This window comes from Mus caroli, chromosome 1 (genome assembly GCF_900094665.2).
Source record: "Mus caroli chromosome 1, CAROLI_EIJ_v1.1, whole genome shotgun sequence".
Classification (NCBI taxonomy): Eukaryota; Metazoa; Chordata; class Mammalia; order Rodentia; family Muridae; genus Mus; species Mus caroli.
In genome coordinates, this window is record NC_034570.1 from 91359951 (window position 1) to 91377146 (window position 17196).

Here is a 17196-nt window from a genome sequence, read left to right on the forward strand (position 1 = left end):
CACATATCCACTGGCTCAACTTTAAATATTACCCTTTCTTTTAAAATTAACCTAAAATGAAAATTAGCCTACCTTAAAACAATGGATATTTGTATATGGAATTAATTTTGGTATAGAGCAGCTCACAGGATTTTCTTTGATGGCATAATAATAACAGGAATGGGAAACTGCCCACTTCCTGAAAGCTACTGCTGGCTAGGTATATATGTATATAAATATGTTCTTGAAGTTGATCATAATCTGTGACCTGAATATATTCATAGTTGAGATTATTAATGAAGTCATGAAATAAGAAATATTCTGTAACAAAGGTCATATCTACAGAGATTTTGATGACAGGAGAAGCAGCAATGGTATGGATGTGTTCACAGCAAAAAACAAAGTTGTATAGGCTGTACAAATAATAAAAGAAGTAAATATAAAGGAGTTTGTAAGGTGAGTTGTATTATTGGGAAAATATAAAAAAGGAAGATAGGAAAATTAAAATGGGGTCAAGTGCAATTTTACAAAGCTGTTCATGCTAGAACAGCACTTTAAAAATATCAGCAATATAGACATGTGGGAATTTAAGATTCTATACATTAATAGAATGGATAAAATGAAATTCATTACAATGAGAGGCTTATTATATCACCTATTTATTACCCAAGCTGAATAGTCCATCAATGGGATGTCTGTACTTTAGGAAAGTTGAGAACACAGGAGCTACTCAGGCCACAAGTCTGATTGTCTCGAGAGTTCAAATCTAAGCTGGGCATGGTGGTGCATCTCTTTAATCCCAGCACTTGGAAGGCAGAGGCAGGAGGATTTCTGAGTTCGAGGCCAGCCTGGTCTACAGAGTGAGTTCGAGGACAGCCAGGACTACACAGAGAAACACTGTCTCGAAAAACCAAAAAAAAAAAAAAAAAAAAAGTTCAAATCTGGCACTGGAGGTGTGCAAGGTTGCATAACATAGAGGTAGTTGAAGCAGCAGCAGCAGCAATTATGTAGGTACATTCACCAAGAAGAAGCAAATGCAAGCAAGCAAGCACCACCTAGTGTTTCTCCCACTTCCACCTCTTTTGGTGCTGCCCATGATAGGGTGTCTTATCTGTCCATTTAACCCTACCTGGAAGCCTATTCACAGATCCACATATATATATATATATATATATATATATATATATATATATATATATGTCCTTTAGTTTTCTCCAAACCCAAGCAAGTTGATAATGACAACTAACCATCACAATAGGTAGTGAAATAAGTAGGAACAGGAAACAAATAACATCTCAGGTTCATATGAACTGCATTCATATTCATAGTTAAAATCAGAGGCAAATGAATTCATCTTTGTTTGCCTTCAGCTATTTTATACTTTCATTCTTACACAGTTCAGGACAACCTGCCTAATGAATTGGGATACATCATCCTACTCCAATTAACAATTAAGACAAGGTGTCAAGTTGACAGTTCAACAAAAATTAACATGTATAATTAGTTAAACAAATGTGGAAGTGCTCTTTTCTGGTAAAAGTTAAGGTCTTTCAGAGAGCCAATAACACCATGTGTATGTACATATGACAGCAGGCTCAGAAAAGTGAACAGACTTAATTTAGTTCATTCCTTCAGAAGGATCCATTTATATTGTTTTCACTACATGGTTTGTAATAAAGCAGAAGATCATGCAAAATCTGTTCATATTTCAATAGACATAAAGCAGGGAAAGATAGTATAGGGCCAGGAGCAAACTACCACCATACATTTCCCACTAGGGATCTACTGCTTTTAATTGGGACTCCCTCCCTAAAGATTCTGGTACGTCCCAAAATAATGCAATTATTTCTGTATATGAACTTCTGCCTTGTGGGAATATTTTATAATTAAATATCTGCCAAGGATTAAGCATCAGTTAATGAAGCTCACAGAGGGCCATGGAGTCTCACTACCTTGATTTAAGTCCTAGCTCAATGTTAGCCAGGCCAACTGCTTACAGAAAATCTTTTTTTTTTCTTATTAATAATATAATTTCTTTCACATTGGGCTCAGTTGTTCTTCTTCTCCCCAGGGAACTATCTACCTTACCCATTTCCTATAAACAACAATAAATATATTTCCTCAGTCCCCCAAAGATGTGAATGTATATAGGGGCTAGTTGGGAAGAGAAAGGGATCAGCAGGCGTAGGAACTAGTAGGGGAGGAGGATATTGTGAAAATAATCACATCTTATTTATGTATGCATTGATGAAATATCATAATGCAGCCCATTCTTATACTTAATATAAACTAGTAAAAAATGATTTTATTCCTTTCAAGGAATGCTATGAGAATGAAATGAGCTTAGGCCCATAAGACACTTCTGGGTAAAAATGGTGGATAGCAAGTCCCCAAGCCTGACATATACTAACTTCCTAGAAATATCACCTGATATTATTGTTAAAAGATTTGTTTCTTTATGTGTCCCTAAGAAATTTTTATTTCTAATATCAGGAATACATCTTCCACAGTCCAAGTGTGGGGAATTTGATACTAGCCTTCAAATAATTTTCAAGAGCTTGAAAAAGCTTTGACCTTGAGGCACTCATCAATCTAAGAAGCAAAGAGGTGTTTAGTAGGAATTCTTAGTGTCCATAGATGTGCTCTGGCTATAAAGGGTTGTAATCTATCACAATGAGCAGAGATATTGATATTGGTACCTGTATTTGTATTTTTTGTATTTTAAGTAATCAAAACTTAAGAGGATAAAGGAACCACTTCACCACATCTCCCTTGTCTCCCAGTTTTATTCTTTTTTTTTTTTAAACCAACTGAATACAATTAAAGGTGACAGTATGTAAATCTACTAGAACCTGAAAATTCTATTAGTGGTCACATCTCAGAAGAAAATTGACTTTCCCACCTGAAGAATCCATCAATGGCTAATAGAATAGTATATGTGTGTTTATTTGTATAAACAAAGAATCAAACTAATATGTCTAATATAATTTGGAACAATTGTTGTTGTTGTTTGTTTGTTTGTTTGTTTGTTTGTTTGTTTTAATATAGAGTTTCTCTGTATAGCCCTGGCTGTCCTGGAACTCACTTTGTAGACCAGGCTGGCCTCAAACTCAGAAATCTGCCTGTCTCTTCCTCCCGAGTTCTGGGATTAAAGGCGTGTGCCATCACGCTTGGCTACAATTGTTGTTTTAATAGTTAGGAAAAATAGATTATTTCTCACTGACTACTTGTTGCCCTACAGTAGATGAGCCTTGTGATGTTTTCTTCAAATCTGTACTGAGGAACTCAGTAATTTTGCTTTACATATAATTTCCTTCAAAGTCATTATTCAACAATGTCATTGCAAATGTACCATATAGGTAAAGTTATTGTCATGACCACCTAGAAAATGTGATGGTTAAGTTTTGCCAACTTCTCATAATATAGAATTATCTATAAGATAGATCCTTGACCAAGAATGAGTGATGTTTAACACCTAAATTCATAACTGAAGGTTAGTGAGGTATATTTGTTTTTCCTGACCACATACTAAAGCAAAGATGAAATACTTATAGATAATAAAAGAGAAATGTGGGATCAAGTGACATAATGAGTGCTTTATTACTACTAGGAAAATGATCCTGATATGGAGAGATGGCCCAGTGGTTAAAGTACTGTGGGGCTGAGGGTGTGGTGGGGGGGGAGAGGGAGGAGGGAGAGAGCCCACAAATTAGCAATTAGCTCACTTTCCATATCATTTTAAAGTCCATAGTTCAAGTCCCAAAAATGGTGCACCCGTGGTTGTTAAATATTCCTAAATCAAATAATGTAATTGATGCAATCCTTTGCAGACATGACCATGGGCAAACCTAAGCTAAAATATTGCCTACTGAGACTCATTTCCTAAGTGATTATAGATGGTAACAAATGACAGCTAAAACTAGTGATCATATGTGGCCTCTATATTCACATATATGTGTGAATACATATATCTCACTTGCACATATACCTTCACAAATACACATACACACACATACACACACACACACACACACACACACACACACACACGTGCACACACGTGCATATACCAGGTACACATAGGAACCATGGAAATTAATCAGTTATGGGAATTTCAGCAACCAGACACAGGAAAAAAAAAGTGCTGGTACTGATGAAAGGTAAAGATACAAGAGGCAGAATATAGATTGGTACAAATCAGTTAATTTATGTTATGTGAGCTAGGTGGGAACAAGTCAGGTAAGTATGGCTTTCATAATTAATAAAAGTGCCATTACTTGAATGTCTGGTGGGTCGAGGCACTCCAGCAATAAACACTCTAGCAATATCCCCAACATTTATATGACATTTAATGATACTTATCAAAAGAGTAAAAGCAACTGAGGGTTATCTTGTCAGATGCCCAGAATGTGGCCTTGAAGCTTACCTAAGCATGTACAAAATGATGAATAAGGGGATTAAAGAGCTTTCTGTGCTGAAGATGAGATTGTAGAGATCATCATCTGTGAATTAAGAGGGTAAACACTGGTAAGGTGAGAAAAACAAGAACAGTGACATGGGCTAAAGGTGAGAATACTTTGATGCTAAGATAACAGAGTTGTCATTATTTCATGGTAGCTCTTGGTAGCAATGATCTAGACAGGACATATAAATCCAAACCTAAAGGAAGATAAATGTTAGCTTCGGAACTATTTATGTTTTTAATCTGTTAGAATATGCATAAAATTTTATTTCAAAATATGAAATCTTAGAATAAGATGGTGGAAAGTTAGTGTGGAAAGGAATATATCTAGACTAGGAAGAATGTTGCTGGATGTTTGATGTTATGAAGGGATTAGCCTTCTTGGCAAATAGTTGATAGTTTTGTAAATAGTAATTCAAATATGGGAAGTTAGTTTACTTATACCTATACCACATATATTATCCAATATATTAACAGCTTCTATTAAAAGATATAACATTTCTTGGAAGTGAAAAGTAGCTATCTCTGGGGAAAAGAAAATTCCAAGAATTCATAGAAGTAATTCCTGGCTACTGAAAGAACATTGGTAGACTTAGATTTCAGTACAATGATAGGATTTCAGGAAGGTAGGATTGTCTAAATATCCTTTCTCAGTAAGAAACTGCAGGCAGTTTCCAGTGAGAATGGAAAAACAGAAATCCAGATGTTGAATTGTGATTTAGAGATTTAGGTTACATAGCAGAGTATAAAAAATTGAGCTACAATATGGGTTTATGTATGTTCAGAGATTTTCTTTTTTTTTAATTTTTTTTATTTTTTGGTTTTTTGTGACATTAGTAGATAAACTTTATTCTCCATAGCTACACAATAACTGGTGGAAAATTTGAGAGTTGTAGTGGATCTATTAAAATGCCCTAGGTTGCTTTCAAAAGCTACTTATAATAGATTTATTTATACGTAATTAATTTCATTATTGTGCTTGCTATGTGTATGTGTACATGTGTGCATATAATGTGTGTAAGGATGACCTTACAGACCAGAGATCAACATCGGATTTCCTGGAACTGGAGTTGTTTTGAGTCACTTACTATAGGTCTTGGGAATTGAATTGGGATTCCCAGCAGTCACTTGCAAATGCTGAAACATCTCTCTATTCCATTCTTTTGACTTTAAAGCAATTTATATAATATTTGCATTTGTAAATATTTATAAAATATGGTATCCAATATCTATTTTAAAATAGTTGTTTTGTTTCTATAAATTGAGAACTCCTGACTACAAATATATGGCTTTTATCCAGACCAACATCCAATTCGCCAAGTCATCAGCATTAAGTGGGTATGTATTTATTCAACTCTCATGGTTGTATTAAATCTCCAATCCAAATAAGCCTGGGCAATGAAAACACAATTCAATTAATATGAGTACATGCGGTGCACCTATTTGGATATATCTACCACTATACTAACATCTTCCCCATATAAGACACCCCTCATAACTTGCGGTTTCTCTAGGCCAGGTGCTTCTGCTTCACTTTCCTCCTCCTCCTCCTCCTCACCCTCTTCCTCCCTCCTCTTTCTCCTCTCTCCTCCTCCTCTCTTGTCTTCTCTTTCTTTCTCTCTTTCTCTCCCAAAACCTTCAGCTCTACCTTTCCCTCTTTCCCTGCCAAATCACAGGCTCTGGCCTTTATCTATAATCTAAGGAGGCGAGAAGGTTTACCGGAAATCGCCTGAGTGCTGGCTCATTCCTTGTTCTCAGCCCCTCACAGGAGAACAGAATTAACATCAAATACAATTAGTGCCAGGGCTATCCACAACACTTCCCCCTTTCAGTCCAATTAAAAGATTATTTTATCTCATATATAATTTTTTGTTTGTTCGTTTTCATTTGTTGCAATAAAACCATCTAACACTCTAGATTATTATTTCCCAGAATAGGAATATTGCACCTGTAAGCTTTTGAAATGCTTTTCTGCACAACCATTAACATTCATGAATTGAACTGTGTTTTTTTTTTTTTTAATTGAGTTCTTTGAGCATAGAAAAAAAAGCTTCTCCTGCCTTAAGCTGTTAGTCCTATTGGCCTATAATATTGTCAGGAATCCAGAAGCTGAGAGACTTGAATAAAAGGCCCCACTTCTTCATGGTCTGCTTATGATGTTTAATAATTTTCCTGCTGGCCTTACTTTCCACATAGGTGATTACTAATGACCTCAGATTCACATGATTTTTCCAAGGAAATAGGAATGTAATACATTCTACACAGGAGTCTAGCTGACCTGGGCCTGGAAAGATGACTTAGTTCTTAAGATAGTTAAGAACAGTCATTGTTCTTGCATAGGGATTAATACCAAAGCCATAGGTCACAACAGCCTGTACCTCCAGCTCCATGGGTTCTGATGCACTCTTCTAGCCCCGCTGGGTACCTGCACTCATATTCACACATGCATACAATAAAAAATTAAAAAATTAAAGTATATTTTCTAAAATAAAATAGAAAGTATGCCTGGTGTATCAGAAACTTCAAATATTAATTCATCCTCTTTCCTTAGGTATTTGTTTTATAAATAGATTGAGAAGGAGATGTGAGAATGTCAAATTTTGGTGAGCCTTTTGAATGTAACTCCCCATTAGCTGAACCTTAATTATTCAAAGGACCTAGAAAGAGGATATTGAGGTAAATTCATCATTCAAAGAAATTACTGGGGAAATCAATGGAGGCACCTTCACTTACCCCAGACCTATGAATAAGACTTGTCTGAATCATCATTAGTGTTTAAACTGAGGTATTAAAAGAGGAAGATGAAATGCAGGGAAGAAGAGCCTTACCAGCTTCCTTTATAATGAAAGATTACTCACTTTATAGAACAGAGTGGGCCTTCAAAAACTGCTTACAATGGTGAAATTTCCACATTTCCTTTTAACTACACAAGTCACATCAATGTGCTAATTATTCTATATTGAGCTCATAATTTGCTGCATGGCTACACTTTATGAAATACTTGAGCCCCACTACATCATGGAATAAAACTGTGAATTCATTTTGCTAATTCATGTATAATTGAAGTGGAGCTTGGTATGAAGCCTCTGAAATATTAACATTGTGATTTCTTTGTTCAGAGTGTAATTTTGGTTTAAAGGCTTACAACAACAAAGAAGAGTAAATACATTGGTCTCATCACTTTTATAAGCTCTTTAAATGCATAATGAAGTTGATTCCTAAAAGTCTTCGATTGTGTAAGCACATTACCAAGGATGGGCAATAAAATATCTTGCTTACATTTTATATAAATTAACCAAGGACAAAAGAATATTGCAAACATGGCACTTGGTTTTTTGTAGGATGAATGGTAGGTCTAACTTCAATTTAAGAATACAGTCCTAGCATTTTTATGATAGTCAGCAAATTTTCTTCAGTATATATTTTTTTAGAAACTTGTATTGTAATTCTGTCTTGAACATCTTATTCAAACACTTGAGTCAAGAGCTAGAGAGGTAGCTTAGCTGGAAAAGGGTTTGCCATACAAGTGGGATGATATAAGTTGGATCTCTAGTGTCCTTGCAAATGCCCTCTGGGTATATGTGTTCATTCTCACAACTCTAACAATGGAAGGGAGTGAAATGGAAGCTGAATATCTCTGGGAGGTCACTGGAATGCTAGTTTATCCTCTTTAGTGAAACTCTAGGACCACATGAAAGCCAATCTCAAAGATAGAAGACCCTTAAGGAATAACACTCAAAGTTACCATTTGGCCTCCACATGTAAACTTACACACAACATGTGTACTGCCTGGTTTTATGTTAACTTGACACAGGCTGGAGTTATCACAGAAAAGGGAGCTTTAGTTGAGGAAATGTCTCCATGAGATCCAGCTGTAAGGCATTTTCTCAGTGATCAAGGGGAGAGTGCCCATTGTGAGTGATACCATCCTTGGACTGGTAGTCTTGGGTTCTATAAGAGAGCAGGCTGAGCAAGGCAGAGGAAGCAAGCCAGTAAAGAACATCACTCCATGTCCTCTGCATCAGCTTCTGATTCCTGACCTGTTTGAGTTCCAGTCCTGACTTCCTTTGGTGATCAACAGCAATGTGCAACGTGTATGTTGAATAAACCTTTTCCTCTCCAACTTGCTTCTTGGTCATGATATTTGTGCAGGAGTAGATACTCTGACTAACACATATAGCACAAATTTTCAATTAAAAGAAAAGCCTTAAGAACAAAAACCAGTAAGTGAGGTTACCTGAGACATAAGGCAGGTTATTTGAAAAGTGAGATTTTATAAATTATAAAACAGAGGAAATAGATGGGAAGAGAAAGGAAGATTTGGCTGGCATACTAGTCCTTGCCAAAACTTGCTACTGTGCCTGCTTCTTGCTACCATGCTTCCCTCCTAACATGAAGGACTCTCATTCTTTTGAAACTATAAATGAAAGTAAGTTATTTCTTTTATAATTCTGAATTTTGTCATAGTGTCATATCACAGAGAGAAAAGTAACTATGGATTTAGTACAAGGATTGGGCTTTTTCTCTGAAGAATCTATCTACATTGTTTTTGGAAGGATATGGAAGAATTTGAAACTTTGGGCTATAAAACTGGTTGAATCTTGTATGCAGGGGATAGTGGGATGCTCTACTAGGAACCTGGGAGACTAAGACTAATGTGGACTATGGAGGCCTGAATCAAGAGTTTTCAGAGGGGAACATATTAGAAACTGATACTTCCACCAATAATCTGACTGCATTCTTTTCTTGTCCTAAAAACTTCTCTGTGACTAAATTTAAAGTACTCAATCAAGTATGGTTTGGCAGTGGAATTTTCAAGACTGGATAATGTTGAATCTGAGCAATTGTTCTTACTGTCTTTTCTTATACAGCTCTATAATGAACAATGGAATTCAGGTAGAAAGCAATACAATCTGTATAGTTTGGAAAGTAAAGGAACCCTTCGTGTTATAGCTGTGGTGTGTGCTGAAAGAGGCTGAGTTGTTAAGGAGATTAGTACCAGTAAGCACTAGCACAATGTGGAGGGTACTTTAGTGGAATGGCCTCACTCACCTACTCTTCCAACCTGTGGTTTTTACAGTCAAATCAGCCTAGGTATGATAGATTTAAAAAAAAATGTTGTGTTGTACATTCCTCATCCATGGTTCCAGAAAGCAACTGAGCCCAGGAAAAGTGTAGCAGAGCTTTATTGAATAGGAAAAGAGTGCTATGAGAAGCCTGCAGGTCCTGAGAAGCATCCCATGTAGCTGAGAAGATGAAATGTTGGAGTACCAAACTATAAGAGAGCTAGCAAGTAAAGCTCCATCCAGATAGGAAGTGAATCCAGTCCAAGAGAAAAAGCAATATGTTCAAGCTGGAAATCTGGAGGGGGTTGTCCTGCCCCTGACACTGGACACGATGCTAAATGACTTATTACTTTTCCTTCTAGATTTTATTCTTATTTTGGGTGATTATTTCCTTACATTGTCTTCTTCCCTTCCTTTTGGAATGGTAAGGTATACTCTTAGCTAGTGCACGTTGAAAGTAAGTAACTTTTTAATTTAATTTATTTTTTTTATTTTACAGTAATATATAATTAAAATTTTACATCATCTCAAAAGAGATTGGATTTGCTTTTCGACTTTAAAATGTGTTGAGATTAGAAACAAACAAATAATCAAACAGAAAAAGGGGGGTTATTGAAGCTAGGTAAGTGCCTATTGTATTATTTGACCACAAGCCTCTGAAGCCAGAGAAAAGAATGTAATGACTTAAAAAATCAGAAATGGACCTAATAGACGTAGATATTTGAACTTTTGGTCCCCAGTTTGAGGTACTTTTAGGGGAGGTGTTGGGTAAAGCCTCTGTGGAATTAACATGTCACCAGCAGAAGGCTTTGGGATTTCATACCTCACTCCTGTTAGTATTTTTTTTTAAAAAATATCTCTGATCATGTTTGTAGTTGAAATTGTCATCTCTCAGCTTCCTGTTCTTGCTGTTTGCATCAATGCTTCTGTACTGCTACAATGGCTTCTTGTCCCTCTGAAACTGTTGAGGCCTGCCCACCTAGCATAGGTGTGCCAGTTTGTTACATGCCTGCAGCTATTGCATATTGTTGATGTAATATGCCTGATAGTCATTGGTGCAGAAAATAACTTGACTCAGAGCAAGGTTACACTTATCACATACCCTACTATGTTCTCTATATTAGGTGGTTCATCTTGTGTTTTTTCACAAGCTTCACTTATGACACATTAAATTAAATGTCAATATGAACTGTTATGTCTAAAGCAGCTTGAGTCAGGGAGGACCACTGGGCAGTGCTTCCTGTATCTGCTTATGAACTATTTCCCCCTTGTTGTTATTGTTATTGTTATTGTTGTTGTTGTTGTTTTAATGCAGTTTTATCCTTCAAAAGTCAGTGCTTTTCAAGGTCCCAGATCCCAGCTCCTGATTATGAAACTGCTTCCCGGATGGATCAGTCTGAGGAGGCATGTTCAATAAACTAATCTTTTCTGGCTAAGATTAATGTCCATGAGCTTTGTGGGGTGGTTCCTGAACCCAAACAGAAAACATAAATGAAAATAAACTTTTCATCTATAAGGTGCTTTTGGTCATGTTATTTTATCACAGCAATAGAAAAAGAAATGATTACAAAATGAAATCTCTTCCTTTTGTAGACTTTTAAATGATATTCATCTCTGAATAAAGGTAAGTCCTTTCTACAAGGTGTTGCTTGGAACTTTCAGGATCTATGACTTTAGTGAAGGTTGCTAAGTCAGTAATTCAAGTTTCCTTGGTTGAAAACTATTCCTATTGCCTTACTCTACCTTGAGACTCCTCTATACTAGAATCCGAGCTGCTTAGGGAGAGAAATAGATAACATATGAAGCCAGGAGGTTCTCTTTGCCTAGGGTGACAGACAAGCTATAGAGTGGTGGGGTGAATACCTTGAAACCAATAACATCTGTGATCAAATATTTTAAAGAGAACAGTTTTTCAAATACTTTATTACTGTATAATTAACATTTTCTTCCAGTTAGGGATCTTATAGCCATGAAAGGAGATGTTTGTGATTTTAGGAATTGTTGGTATTTAATTTTTATTCATTTTTGAAGAATTAAATTAATTTTTGATCATTAAAAACTAAATATTTTAAACAGAAAACACCTAGAGGTTTTAGGAGAACAATGGAAAAATTCTATCATTTTCAACACAGGTTGCTGAAACAAGCAAAACAAAGTCAGCTACACAAACAATGAACACCCAATCAGTCGGAGAAACACCATGTCCACTCTCAATGGAGTTTTGTTAAAATCAAGATCAACAACTTTCCATAATTGTGGAAAATATACAAAAGACAACATCTTCAATTCTTTGTGAAGCACATAAAATTATGGGGAATTAAGGTAGGTCATAAGAGAAAAAGCTAATAGAAGTGTGGAAAGGGGTTGGGAGTGAAGTGATGGGATGTTAAACTCAATGCAGTGGAGTTTGAATGTCACTAGTGCCATTTCTTGTTGACAACAATCACTGAGTTTTAATTCTTCTTTGTTTAGTTCTGCTTGCAGTAGGAGCTCTCTCTGATAAGGCTCTGGATTAGCTATGAGCATTTTGTTATGATTTTAAATTCTCTATGATAGTGTTTAATGTCTCCATTTAGGAGTAACCATTCATACAATTGACTTTCTAATTTGTATCAGGATGTCCCATAATTGTTTTGGAAGACAACAGAAAGGGATTCTGCTCTAGAAAAGAATAGACCTCAGATTTAGAACCAGTGGGAGTGTTTTATGCTATGGAAGCCAAACTTTGGATTTTCCTGTGCAATAAATTTGTATTTGTAGTATTTGAGAATTATAACACCAGTATCAAGAGGCTGTCCATTTATTATTTTTGCCTGCATTGCCCCAAACTTCTTGCATAACATGAAAACTTGCATAGCAAGAACTCACTTAGAAAAATTCATCATTACTGTCTTGCTTTTATTATCTCTGAACTAAAATTCCAATAACACTCTGTGACTTGTTCTAAGCTAGTGTTCAATTATGCAAACCATGTCAAACTGTAGCTCTCCCGACAGGAAGGATGCTACTTTAAAGAGACAGTTGCACCACTCCTTTGAGCTACCATACTAGGGAGACTATGTTCTTGAAGATGTTGGAATTTCCTCGGGAATCGTGTGCTAGAAGAAGGGAAGCCTTACTCCCTTGGAGTGTACCACAGGGAGGAACACGTTTAACATAATAAAATTTATAACTTTCCAATTTCATGTAGCTGGAGAACTTACAGTTGAGACTAATTAGTGATGGGAAGGTCTAGACTTCCCCTAGGGGACAGCTTAGCTATACATAATTCTATCCCTCAATTTCAACCTCAATTTAGGACCTTTGAAGATGGACTTGCGGGCTTATTGACCTCTTTTTTCCTCTTGCCAATGTGACTACCCTGGTCTTCCTCAGCAACAGTCTTAGGTTTTTGTTGTTGTTGTTGTTTTCACAAAAGAAAAGAATTTATACCAGTCACATTAGTAATTCAAACAAAGACCCAAGCAGAGCATTAATAGCCTCAACCCGGCATGCTCAGGACTGTTATTTTTCTCTCCAACAAGGTAGACATTTCCAGAAAAGAGTTACATTTTATGCCTATTTTACCAATTTTTATAAACAGACCTATAAGATGTAAGAATATATGTATAGAGGTTTCAGTGTCTAGAAAGTTGAAAATTTCATAGGGGAAAGGGTAGCAGTATTTGTTAAGTTTCAGGATTTGCCACTCAAACCATATATAGACCATATCAGTTAAGCAAGAATTGTTTATTGAATGCACACCATAATACTGGGCATCCAGGTACAGAAGAAGGAAATACCTAATTATGGCATTAGTCTCAGAGTAGACTCTATATGGAAAAAAAATGTTCAAAAGTTTAAAGGGCAAGGAAGGGAACAGTTGGTTTACTAGGTAAAGTATTATCAGCTAACTTTTAAGCTGATTGGTCTTGAGTAAAGTGGGTATGTGGTGAATGGTGGAATTTCAGAACATTGAGATAACAGAACATGCATATTATAACATTTTAGTTTACTATTAGCATTCTTCAGTGTCAGCCACAAAACCACTGTGAGCTCATACATCCTTGCAGGAAGGCCTGGTGGTCAGCACTGAGTCAAGCCATTTTAGACATAACAGTTCATATTAACCTTGATTTGGTGGGTTCTATGTAAAGCTTTGTGGGATTTCTTAAGTTTTCAGACCTAATACAGAACATTCACATCATACAGAACAAAAGCAGAGTATGTGGTCAGCATGTTCTTGAGCCAAGTCACTTCTGTGTGTCAGTTACTGGCAGGCATGTTATAGTAGTAATATGAAATAGCTCGCAGGCATGGAACAAAATTACTACAGCTATTCAGGGTAAGGGGAGGGTCAGACTCTAATAGTATTTGTGCATGATACCCTAATCAGAAACCTCAAATTGCTTTGAACAAACACTCTTAGAAACCTTGAGCATCTATTGCTCTTTGCATCTTGTTTTGAAGACTGACAACACCTTTTTGTCCAGCTGGGGTGCCTGCCACATATTTTGGAGGCCTGCTGGTCAGTTTCTTCTGGAGCTAAACTGACTAACACATCTCTTATTTCAACTTTTCATTATGACGTTATAATTAGTCTATTGAGGATGGGTTGTCAAGCCCAGCTTAATAGCAGTGACCCTCACAAATCTAACAACAGAATTTTGCTTTGTTACATTTTCTTTTTTTTTAATTTTTTTATTACGTATTTTCCTCAATTACATTTCCAATGCTATCCAAAAAGTCCCCCATACCCTCCCCCCCCCACTTCCCTACCCATTTTTTTGGCCCTGGCGTTCCCCTGTACTGGAGCATATAAAGTTTGCATGTCCAATGGGCCTCTCTTTCCAGTGATGGCCGACTAGGCCATCTTTTGATACATATGCAGCTAGAGTCAAGAGCTCCAGGGTACTGGTTAGTTCATAATGTTGTTCCACCTATAGGGTTGCAGGTCCCTTTAGCTCCTTGGGTACTTTCTCTAGCTCCTCCATTGGGAGCCCTGTGATCCATCCACTAGCTGAGTGTGAGCATCCACTTCTGTGTTTGCTCGGCCCCTGCAAGACAGCCATTGGATATGTTGTCTCTCTGTATTTCAGCATGATAGTATCTTATAGTTTCATCACTGATTTCTTTTAATGGTTTTCTTTGAGTATGGCTGGTTCTAATCTATTGGTACCCCCAGTTAGGCTTCTAGCCTAAAACTCAAGCAGCAAAAGTAATTCTGTGATTTCTGACAGCATCAAACTTACTCTCTTATACAAAAGGTACAAAATTTCCTAACTTTCATTTTTTATTGTGAGAACACATTTTTCCTATGATACCTTCATACTTGTAATAATCCAGCATGCTTTTATTTTTCTTTCCTACTAATGTTGATATAATCTAGGGAGACAAGACCTACTTAAATTTCTCAGCTAATTAAGAAAATTAAAAAAGAAGAAATAAATAATGCAGGACATCTTGGGGAGTCCTAGCAGAGCCATGATGTGATGCCTGTGAAGCAAACATCACCTCTTGGGGCTTTTAGTTTCATTTTCACAAGAATTGAAGAATGGACACAACTGGTATCTTGAGGGTAAAAATGAGATCAAACAGAATCTTGAAGGAAATTTAGTACAGTTTGAAAGGAAAAATGAAGGCAACAAGCTGTAAATATTGAAGTTTCGCAAAGGAGGAGAATGGAAAAGAGAAGCATTGAAGTAAAGAGCAGACAGTACCAGTTCAAGGAGGGCAGCCTTAGAAGAAGAAAGAAACATTGGTGGGTTAATCAGTGTTTGATAAGCAAGAAGAACTGATGAAGAAAATGTACATATTTGGGATTTACTATATTGGCTTAGAGGATGCAAGTTATTTCATGCTTGAAAAGCCAATAAACCTGTAGGAGTTCAGTTCTTTAGGCTGGATGTCTTAGCCATCCTAGTCTGGCAATGGAGTACTGGAGAACAACTGACTTTGTCTATGATGGAAACCCAAGAATGCTGTAGCAATATGATAGATAAGCAAGAGTAGGAGCAAGCAGCAAAAAAAAACCAAAAAACAAAAAACAAAAAAACTGCCTTCTTCAATATTCTATCAGAGCTGCTACAAGAAGATATGTCCTCTATTTAGGATATATCTTCCTGCTTCAAATTTAATCAGAGAAAATGCCACCAGTTTGAATATGATTCCAGATGCACTAAAGTTGACAACCAACATTAGTTCTCACAGATACTCAGAAAAATTAAAAGCACAGTTAAGTTCTGGCTAGTATTTAAGAGGAAAAGACAAAAGAAAAAATATCAATGTTGTGGTGACTTGAATATGATTAAACCCCATAGGATCATGTACCTGAATACTTAGGGAGAGACTTTAGGAAATGTGGCCTTATTGGAGGAAGTATGTCACTTGGGCTTTGAGGTTTCAGAAGCTCAAGCCAGGCCCAGTGGCTCACTCTTTCTTCCTATTGTGTGCTGATCCACATGTAGAGCACTTGGCTCCTTCTCCAGCATCATGTCTCCCTGGGAGCTGCCATACAAGATACCATACCATCATGATGAGAATAGACTAAATTTATGAAACTGTAAATCGTTCTGAGCTAAATGTTTTGTTTATTAGAGTTGCCATTGTCCTGGTGTCTCTTCACAGCAATCAAACACTAAGACATAACATATGTCTTCATAATTTAGAGCCTAGAAATGTAGGGAAATGCAGCTGAATCTCATGGCTGGTTGTAGGGACTTCAGAAGGTGATGTGAATTCTGAGAATGAAAAGTAAAGGTGAGCATGCATGGAACAATTGCTCCCTTATCTAGGCCAATGGTCTGTCCATTAGATGAATCCTAAAGAAAGAAAGCAAGGGCATGTAAAAGCAGACTTCATTATTCAATTATTTTATTATTAAGGTTATTTCTACTAACTTAATTATCAAGCCTTCCAAAGATGGAGACATACTTTTAATCCCCTGGTGACAATACATAATCACACAAGACCAAAAATAATAAATAAAATATAGTATCCATCTTTACAAAACTCATACCCACTAGGATAGAAAATGATGAGAGTCATAGTATGGAGTACAGATGAGAATGTCATAGTTGGCCTTTGACCCCAGCTGTTCTAGTATATTAGATTCACCCTTTTTCTCTTGGCACCAAAAAGCAGAAACCCCTACAAATGATGCTTCTTCTCTAGGTGTAAATTTCTTCTACAGAGGAGTGGTGAGAGACAAGACCAATTTCATCTTGTGTTCAGAGTCCATCTTAGTGAACCTGACCTAAGGTTAAATTAACTAGCCTACACCTAGCACTAGTTTCCTGATTATATTATAGCAATCTTGTATGTAACACAAGTTTCCCAGATACTCACTAACAAGCCTACACCTCCACATAACTCCCTAACAGCCACCAATCAAGAGGAAAGCATTAGTTATGTTTATGGTTTGGCTCCTAGTACCAGGTAATTATTTTAAAGAGAAAAAAAAAAATAATAGCCTCCCAATCAAATGTGTGCCAGGCTAGAAACCTCCTTGGTTGTTTGCTTGCCTCTATAAAAGCTTACTTGATACTGGGCTTCACCATCCCATCCTGTTGCTTCAGGGTCTGTGATGAGCCCAAACTTAAGCTTGAAAAAGATCCATCCCATAATCAGCTTCCAAACGCTGACACCATTGCATACACTAGCAAGATTTTGCTGAAAGGACCCTGATATAGCTGTCTCTTGTGAGACTAT